Source organism: Bidens hawaiensis, unplaced genomic scaffold (assembly GCF_021521415.1).
Source record: "Bidens hawaiensis isolate Kalapana, Puna unplaced genomic scaffold, B.hawaiensis_p1.1 tig00033498_1, whole genome shotgun sequence".
NCBI classification, from domain to species: Eukaryota; Viridiplantae; Streptophyta; class Magnoliopsida; order Asterales; family Asteraceae; genus Bidens; species Bidens hawaiensis.
In genome coordinates, this window is record NW_027495740.1 from 155,821 (window position 1) to 164,788 (window position 8,968).

At 34.6% G+C, this 8,968-nt stretch overlaps 1 long non-coding RNA gene across 2 annotated transcripts; it reads right to left on the reverse strand.

The window, feature by feature from the left end:
- Positions 1 to 6,582: 6,582 nt before the first annotated feature.
- On the reverse strand, positions 6,583 to 7,931 carry LOC143584932 (uncharacterized). Of its 2 annotated transcripts, XR_013144462.1 has the most exons (4): positions 7,836 to 7,931; positions 7,516 to 7,756; positions 7,016 to 7,297; positions 6,583 to 6,866 (listed from the first exon to the last, which is right to left on the reverse strand). It is a non-coding gene; the product is annotated as an uncharacterized LOC143584932 (long non-coding RNA). The 2 variants fall into 2 exon arrangements; XR_013144461.1 differs by having other exon boundaries at positions 7,016 to 7,756.
- Between the last annotated feature and the right edge of the window lie 1,037 nt (positions 7,932 to 8,968).

An 8,968-nucleotide genomic window follows, 5' to 3' on the forward strand; every position in this document is an offset into this window, starting at 1 on the left:
ACCTTATAAAATTCTTTTAATTCCCTTCACTTTCAAAAACTTTAGAATATACAAATTCTATAAACTTCCACGCTTATTTAGTCATTATCAAAAACTTAAAAGTTCATGGGCTGATAAGCAATTATGTGACATTCGTCAAATTTGAGTCTCGAGTTGTATCCGTATTTTAAACTTTTATTTTGTAAAACCGACTCAATCATTTTTAGAACCTAAATTAATTATTATATAATATTATATAGACCTCGATCATCAATAAATCGATGTTTGTCATATTATAGAGTCGTTAAGAAAACATAAGGGGTCCAAACTAATTTTCGTAAAGTTGTTATAAGCTTGTAGAACTTTTAAACTCGTTATAAACTCAAACTGAAACTTAAGGGGGTTATTTTGAAAATAATGTATACCATATATATCAAAAATACCCTAACCCTAATCATAATATACCAACCTTAGCCACCATCTTCTTCCTTCCCTTTTTTCCGGCCGCCGCCGCCGCCATTTCCGGCGCCACTTCCGGCTAGCCTTAACATACACACACAAAACACAGCCGCACCCCCCCCACCTTGTAGCCGTTTTCCGGCGAACCTCGGGATTCCGGCGACGCCCTCCGGCCACCTTAACCACCCTAACCCGCACCACCACCACTTCTATCCTTTCATTTGGTTCGTAAACCCTGCTCCGCAGTCCCTTCGTCCCCGACTCGTTTTTCCGGCGACCGATAAACCGGCTGCCGTGCACCACCATCTCGCCGACGTATCTTAACAACTCTCATTTTAGTGGAAAACTTTTAGCAAAAAAAAATGTGATTCACACGCTCGGATCTCCAAAAATTCCCTTTATATAATATATATATATATATATATATATATATATATATATATATATATATATATTCATATATGTATTAACTTGTAATTTTATCATTAAAATTTTCATGGATGCTTCAAACATTATTTATAAATTATGATATTTTCAATTTAATACCTATTATTAGTAAAAAAAAAATCCCCCTATACACAACCACAAGTTCCCAAACACCCGTATTCCCTCTCAACCTACTGCCTCAAATCAAACCTTCATTCCAATACAAAAGCTTTCCCACGTACTCAAGTCTCTCCTCAATATGAACGAAATCTAAACATCCAAAAGTATACCCTCACCAACTCAAGCACCATGCAAATCCAAGATGTACAACATTAACCCAACAAAAGCCTTAAATACCGACACTTTACGCCATAAAAACCTATCAAACTTACAATCCAAATACTTCAATGACACCGACAAACACACCCATAAAATGCCTTGAACATATAATAACCAAAGCTTACCTAGCTATGACTCAAATCCTTCGACCCATGCTTTGTCAATTCACCAAGCCATATCGCCACATCTTTCTCATCCAACCATAGAATTTGATATCAAAATAGCAACCCAAACACTCCTTACAAAATACATGTATAAACCAAATCTCAACCCAAACTAGCCAAGATCAAAATTATCTAACCCATTAACTTAACCCGAGCTCAAATAAGCCAAACCTCACCTATTAGCCCAACCACTACTCACACAAATCATCCAAACCTAACCCACTCAAAATACCTAAACTCAACAAACCCCATTGATTCAACTCAAGAACACTCAACAATCCAAGCCGACCTAAACACTCTCACTTACCACTAAATTTCCAAACCATTCACCGTACGAAGCCTAAAACCACTCCCTACACATGCAAGCTTCGTTTTTCCCTAAATTTTTATTTATTTATATATAACAACTAGTGTATTTATAACAACCTCACGTGTTCAAATAATTACCTTTAAATTATAAACTCTCTCTCTCTCTCTATATATATATATATGGTATTGTCATGACAAAAAAAATTGATTATGAGGATTTGTTTTCAAAGGTTATTAAACGATTATATGTATGATTTCAAGATTTTAAATATTGTCACCTAAGATGATAAATCTCATAAAGACTTTATAAATACGAGGTTTCATTCTGAATGATGAATGCGGGATTTATTCAGTAATAAATTACAACTTTCACCATATTGCATAAACTCAATGACCATGGCTTTGCAAATCTTTTGGGACGCGCTTATGAATATTTTATATTATAATACAAATTTTACTCAATAATAATTTACGCAAACTATTACTTCTTATTATCGCAAGCATTATTTTATAAATATATATTTTTTTTTATCACAACCGCTTTATGTATACAAACTCCTTTAACAATTTAGGTTACAAGATTTACATTCAATAATTATTTAAATATTTTCCCTAGCAATGCGCTACCGCAATGCTTTGTTATTATGTACATTTCTTAGAAACAATAAAACGGCCTTACTTAAGACCTCATTTTCAGTTTTAGTCTATAATACTCTACGCGATTTACATATTTCGACATTAAGTTCGAGTCTCACAATTATTGCAATTTTATTTTCATTTGATGAGATGTTTCGATGACAATATTATGCACATGAGATTTCATTTTTGTGCTTTGATTTTCGTGACCAAATGCAAACTATTCAATAACAATTTGTGTAATACTTTCAAAACCTAAACTTCGCCAAGAATCCCGTTTATCTTTTAAACGATATTTTCATGACTATGTTGTTTATATTTGAGCATTTATGTAAACACGATTCTATGCATTATTCTATATCATTTCATCTAATCTATAACGGCCTATGTGTGGCTGTCTACAAGTTTTGGCGCTATTAGAAACCGTTATTATAATGACGATTATATAAATGGTTTCACAATAGTGGCCGTATTCACGTTTCATCACATTTCATCGACTGTTTTGGTTGTTAATCAACACTATTTTATTTATATTGACGCACGTATGCGTCACCCCAAAGAAACTCACCTCATTCTCATGTTATCACATTTCATGTAATCATATCCTCAAATACTTATAACCTCAAGTTTGTTCACGTGTGAAACTCATCGTACGACGTTATTGCAAGTTGTATAGTCGTTTATCCCAATCTTATGTGATCATTTATTGGACTTTTCAATTCTATTTAAAGGGTTTCATCTTAACAATTTTATTTAGTACCTCGATTTATAAACATTGGTAATTATCTCGATGACATCTGACTTCGTCTTATTTCATATTGTTTACCCTAAGTTTTTTTTTATTTATTTAATCGATCGTCTTTACTTAATTTAAGCCGAATTGTTATTTTCGCCTTGGTTTATATTCTAAGACTTTAAACTGTTTCATTTATGTATCCCATTTTTTCTACTTACTAAAAAAAAGGTCAAATTCTGAAATTCTCAACCGCTAGTACTGTTTTGTCAATATTGGTAAAATCCAACAAATTTATTTACACATCTATTATTTAAAGATTTCAAAATAAATATGTCTTTTAAACCACATAATGAGACGAACCATGTGGACCATATGACGATCGAAATAATTATGGGTGCACACTTAATTATCGAAATCCACGTATGGAAGCCATAGTAAGTACACTTGTGTGCGATAACTCAGGCCCGAGGACGATAGCGGAAAGACGGTAGTAATGCGAATTATAATAAGGGCATGGTGGATACGACGCTGGTACTTCCTATATATAAGTGTCTTTATTATGTTCTCATTTGTGGCGTTTTTTCGAGCCATCCAAGGATTTGACGTTATTCTTTTTTCAATAGTTTTTCTTGCAAATTATTTTACTAAAGGCAATATTCGTTAATAATTACTTATTCTTTAAATTATTTTGATTTCAGGAGGAAATTTTCAAAAAGTTGGGTATACTGTGACATTCGTCAAATTTGAGTCTCGAGTTGTATCCGTATTTTAAACTTTTATTTTGTAAAACCGACTCAATCATTTTTAAAACCTAAATTAATTATTATATAATATTATATAGACCTCGATCATCAATAAATCGATGTTTGTCATATTATAGAGTCGTTAAGAAAACATAAGTGGTCCAAACTAATTTTCGTAAAGTTGTTATAAGCTTGTAGAACTTTTGAACTCGTTATAAACTCAAACTGAAACTTCAGGGGGTTATTTTGAAAATAATGTATACCATATATATCAAAAATACCCTAACCCTAATCATAATATACCAACCTTAGCCACCATCTTCTTCCTTCCCTTTTTTCCGGCCGCCGCCGCTTCCACTTCCGGCGAGCCTTAACATACACACATACAACACAGCCACACCCCCCACCTTGTGGCCGTTTTCCGGCGAACCTCGGGATTCCGGCGACGCCCTCCGGCCACCTTAACCACCCTAACCCGCACCACCACCACCACTTCTCTCCTTTCATTTGGTCCGTAAACCCTGCTCCGCAGCCCCTTCGTCTCCGGCTCGTTTTTCCGGCGACCGATAAACCGGCCGCCGTGCACCACCATCTCGCCGTGCTCTCTCTCTCTCTCTCTCTCTCTCTCGCCGCTGTCTTTCGTCTCCGGCAGTTTCGACTCGGGTTTTTCCCGGTGTAGAGCCACATGAATATAAACATATAATAGGTAAAGTAATTTCGGGTTTTAGTGTTATTAATTTTCATATATCGATTATCGGATTTAAATTGTTAATAATTTGGGTTGGTAGTATCGGTTATATTTTTTGTTAAATACTTTGAAACGAGTTGAGTGTATAGATTGTTTTGAGTTGGGTAAAAGACGAACAACCGGGTAATAGATATAAATTCCTTATGGTTTTAATTTAACAATTGATATTTTGTTTCGGTTGGTTGGTACCTAAATTGTTGAACTAGAGGTCACGGGTTCGAGTCTCATCCTAGACCGGTGTTAGTATTATTTTTATACTTAACAAATCTCGATTACTATTAGTACTAATATTACTACATAAGAATTATTGTTAGTTTATTATGGTTAACCTACTATTATATGTATTCATGATTAACATTGTTATTATTATCATTATTTTTATAAATATTAAAGTTGTTATTATTATTAATAAAGATCATATTATTATTATTTAGTAAAATCATATTTTTATCATTTATTATTAACAATAATATTATTATACCTATTTTATGAATTCGTTTAGAAATCAAACCGACATCGAGTATAATATCATTATTTACTATCAATATTATTTATTATTATTATTATTATTATCATTTTTATCAACAACATTTTAATTAATACTAAGATCTTTATTCTTTAACTATTATTATTAGTATTATACTATATTAGTATTATTATTAATAACTATTGTTACTATTATTATCATCTTTATCTTATATCTATATACATATATATATATATATATGTAAATATAACTTACCTTTTTAGAATTATTACTATCATTTATCATTAATATTATTATTATAAACTTTATTATCAATTCATTTTATGAAAACCGAACTCTTGATTTAAAACCCGTCTTGTTTCTATTTAATATTGGTTTAGTTACTTAAAAGCCCCAATAAAATAATATTATTTTATTTTAATTATCAAATAAGTTCGAGTCCCTAATCGTTAACAAATTAACCGATAATCCGATTAACAACCGAACCTTCTCGTCCAATGTTTCAAATATAGTTTCATCATGGTTTCAAGTTCATTAATATATTACATTATTTATTTTTAGCTAAGGTGTTTATCGTTTCAAGTCGGATTCGTTCGTTTTTGTTCACAAGCTTTCTATATGTCCATCATTAATTAGTTCTCAAATCATCAATCGAGGTGAGTACTTTCATACCCCTTTTTTTCCATCTTCCGTTTTGGGGTGACATTTCGTACTTATTAAACTAAATGCTTTAATTACTTGAATCTTTAAACCCACAAACGTGATTGTATACTTTACCTGAATAATTGCTTGATTTGGTGTCCTATGCTTACATGCTTATGTGTTTATCGCTTTTGGATGGTGGAACTATAAATCCTATACCATTTGGCAACCCCTCACGGCAAGGTGTCGTTAACGTAATGCAATTAACGATAACTATAAAATCCTAGAATAGCTAGGTGGTGCTAATGTGTTTAGCAATTGTCATAAAATCCTAGATAGCTAGGTGGTGCTAATGTGTTTAGCAATTGTCATAAAATCCTAGATAGCTAGGTGGTGCTAATATGTTTAACAATTGTCATAAAATCCTAGATAGCTAGGTGGTGCTAATGTGTTTAACAATTGTCAATTTATCCAACTCTAGTGCTTTTATTCATTATTTTGTATACAAGTGTTGTGGCTTTTTGTTACTATATATTTATATGCTCAAACTTATGAATTGCTCACCAACCTTTATGTTGACAAACTTTATTTTATGAAATGTTACAGGTTTGGCTTTTGTTGACTTGAGGACTTGACGAAAAACGTTACCAAGACTATTAAGGTATTAGTAAAACGAACAATATAAATGTTACTTGTATTCAATTTGTTTGTATGACTAAGATGTGTTGTTTATTGATTTGTAAAATAAATGAGTTGATTAAATATTATCACTTTAATAGTGTCTTGTGTTTTAGGCAATCGGTTGCACCCCGGCATGTTCCGCCTTTGGTCGGGGTGTGACAAATTAACTCCATTTTAAAAGCAAACTAGTATTTCGACCCCTCGCGTTGCGGGGGGTTTGTGAAACCATAGGCGAAGATCAGATCTTGGTGATCGAGATTCAAATTAAATCTTCTCGATTTTAATCATGGCTTTGAAAAATGACACCAATTCAAAGTTCAGTTTCAAACCATCATCATAGCACAAATGAATTTAAATAAATCAACGGTACAAAACGAAAGCTCAGATATCTGATACGGTTGCAACATACATTGTCGTGCCAGATAACATCATAACGAAACACAATGTACAAACAATATAAGTAGACTGGGTCATAAAAGCCGTTGGCATTCAAATTTCCTTCAAACTGCATTTAGCTCTTCATAATAACATACGTTAGTGTTCTATATTTAGCTTATAATCTAAAAGAACAAATGAACATTTATTGCTAAAAGTAATAAATAATTTTTATAGTGCCAGTTTCCAATAAACTAACAAAAGAGATCATTGAAAGTTAAAAAAAAGTACCTGAAGAATTGTCAAGGCCATGAATTCTTTTTCCTTAAGCCAACCACCAGGAAGTTTAAAACTTTAAATGCAAAAGCAAAACATGTTCTCTAATAACAAAAAGAAGCATCAAGAGGATACAACAAACATATGTTCAACAAATGAAAAAAAAGGTTAATGTTTAGTTAAATTTAAGACACGCCTCTGCATCTTTATATATGCACTTTTCCAATCTGTTGGTCGATAATTTAAGTTGCTGATTTTGATAATAACTTGCTTTCATGTATTGTCTCAATCAAGTACCTAATAAAAACAACACCAAGTGAGATTAATAATCAAACCTATATAAATCCCCAAAGTATAGCATGCTCACAGTTTAAATGCCATATCAAAATACAACCAAATCCATACTTTTCTTTCTTGGTTGGAATGTTAATGAGAGTGCAATCAACAAAGCGTTTCACATTATTATAAAGGTGTAAAAATATAAAATATAAATATATATTCACATATTGCAGTACCGTAAGTAGCTTATGCAATATAGGATTCAACATCATCACCAACATAATAAGCCTGGATCAATGGTGTTGCATCAACAACAACAAAGGGGACATATGTAATGACTAATAATTAATAACTGAAAACTAAGGGCTGAGATTTACAGAGAACTGATTGGCCGTCACAGGAGAAGCCTCACATGTACCCGGAAGAATTTGAAATTGCCTAAACTCTCCTCTAAAGCCTCTAGTTATGCTGCCACTTCTGAAAAAATAAAAATAACTTAAGGATGTTCAATATGACAGTTAAGCATTTCAAAATGATTTATCTGTTCAGAACTTACCCCATCCCACCTAGTGGAACTCCTTGGGTTGCTAGCGGTTTTCCTTCACGATTGAAGGGATCAATGGGTGCTTTCTGCACATATTAAGCCAAAAACCATATAAGTAGGTCACTGAAGAAACACTAAGTGACCCGGTACAGATTATAGATAATCTGGGGGTTAAGTAATGTTTCCCACGGATGAGGTCTAGCTGAGAAGGCTGTTCTTCCAGGAGACCTGCAAAACAAACACCGTAAGCTCGTCACTGAGAAGGGGGGGTTCCTCCTTGTGACCACCCTCCGGCGTGAGAATCAGACTAGGTTGCTCTGAATATAAGTGTATATTAAGAGATTGCTAGATAACTGGATAGCAGATGATCTTACCATTCCAAGATGTTGGAGTATTTATAGCCGAAGGTAGGTTTCCAAGCAGGTACAGCCGGCTGAATAGTATTCCTGTTCTACCAACAGTGGACTATGCACAGGCCATACTGGTTGGTGGGTAGGTTACGGCCAACAGTGACAAAGTCGGCTGCACTATTCCACCAACTGTGGATTATGCACGTCCCACCTACTGTGGATTGTACGCAGGCCATACTGGTTGGTGAAAAGGTTACGGCCAATAGTAACACTATTCCACCAACTGTAGGCTGTGCATGTCCCACAGTAAGGGTTGGTGAGTAGGCAGCGGCTAATAGTGACGAACAGTACTAGAGGGTGCTCCTCCTCGCACTGTTGTCGGTGAGCTGTCACCCTGTGATTGGCTCATGGGTTGTTCTGGTCAGATCGTCTGTCCTATCCATACCTTGGTAGGCATAGTACAAAAGATCTTTCAGAATCATAGACTGGCTCATTTAGGCGGGATTGTTCCCGCCTTGCTCATTCCTTCATGTGACTACTGAAGTATCTATTGTCTTGTGCGTGTAGCCTTGCTGTCTGCGGGTAGCCTTCCCTGATGGCTTGTATCCGCAACTGCGGGAACAGGCGGGGTACTTCACCATTGGGAGGCTTTCCCTGCGTGTACAGCTTGCGTACTGCGCGTAAGGTTCTATGAGCATGGTGGGTCCTGCGGGAGCAGATGGTCTTTGCGCAGACGTCCCTGTTCAAGGTGAGTCTTGCGGGACCAACTGGGCTCTGCTGGGACCTACCTCTTCA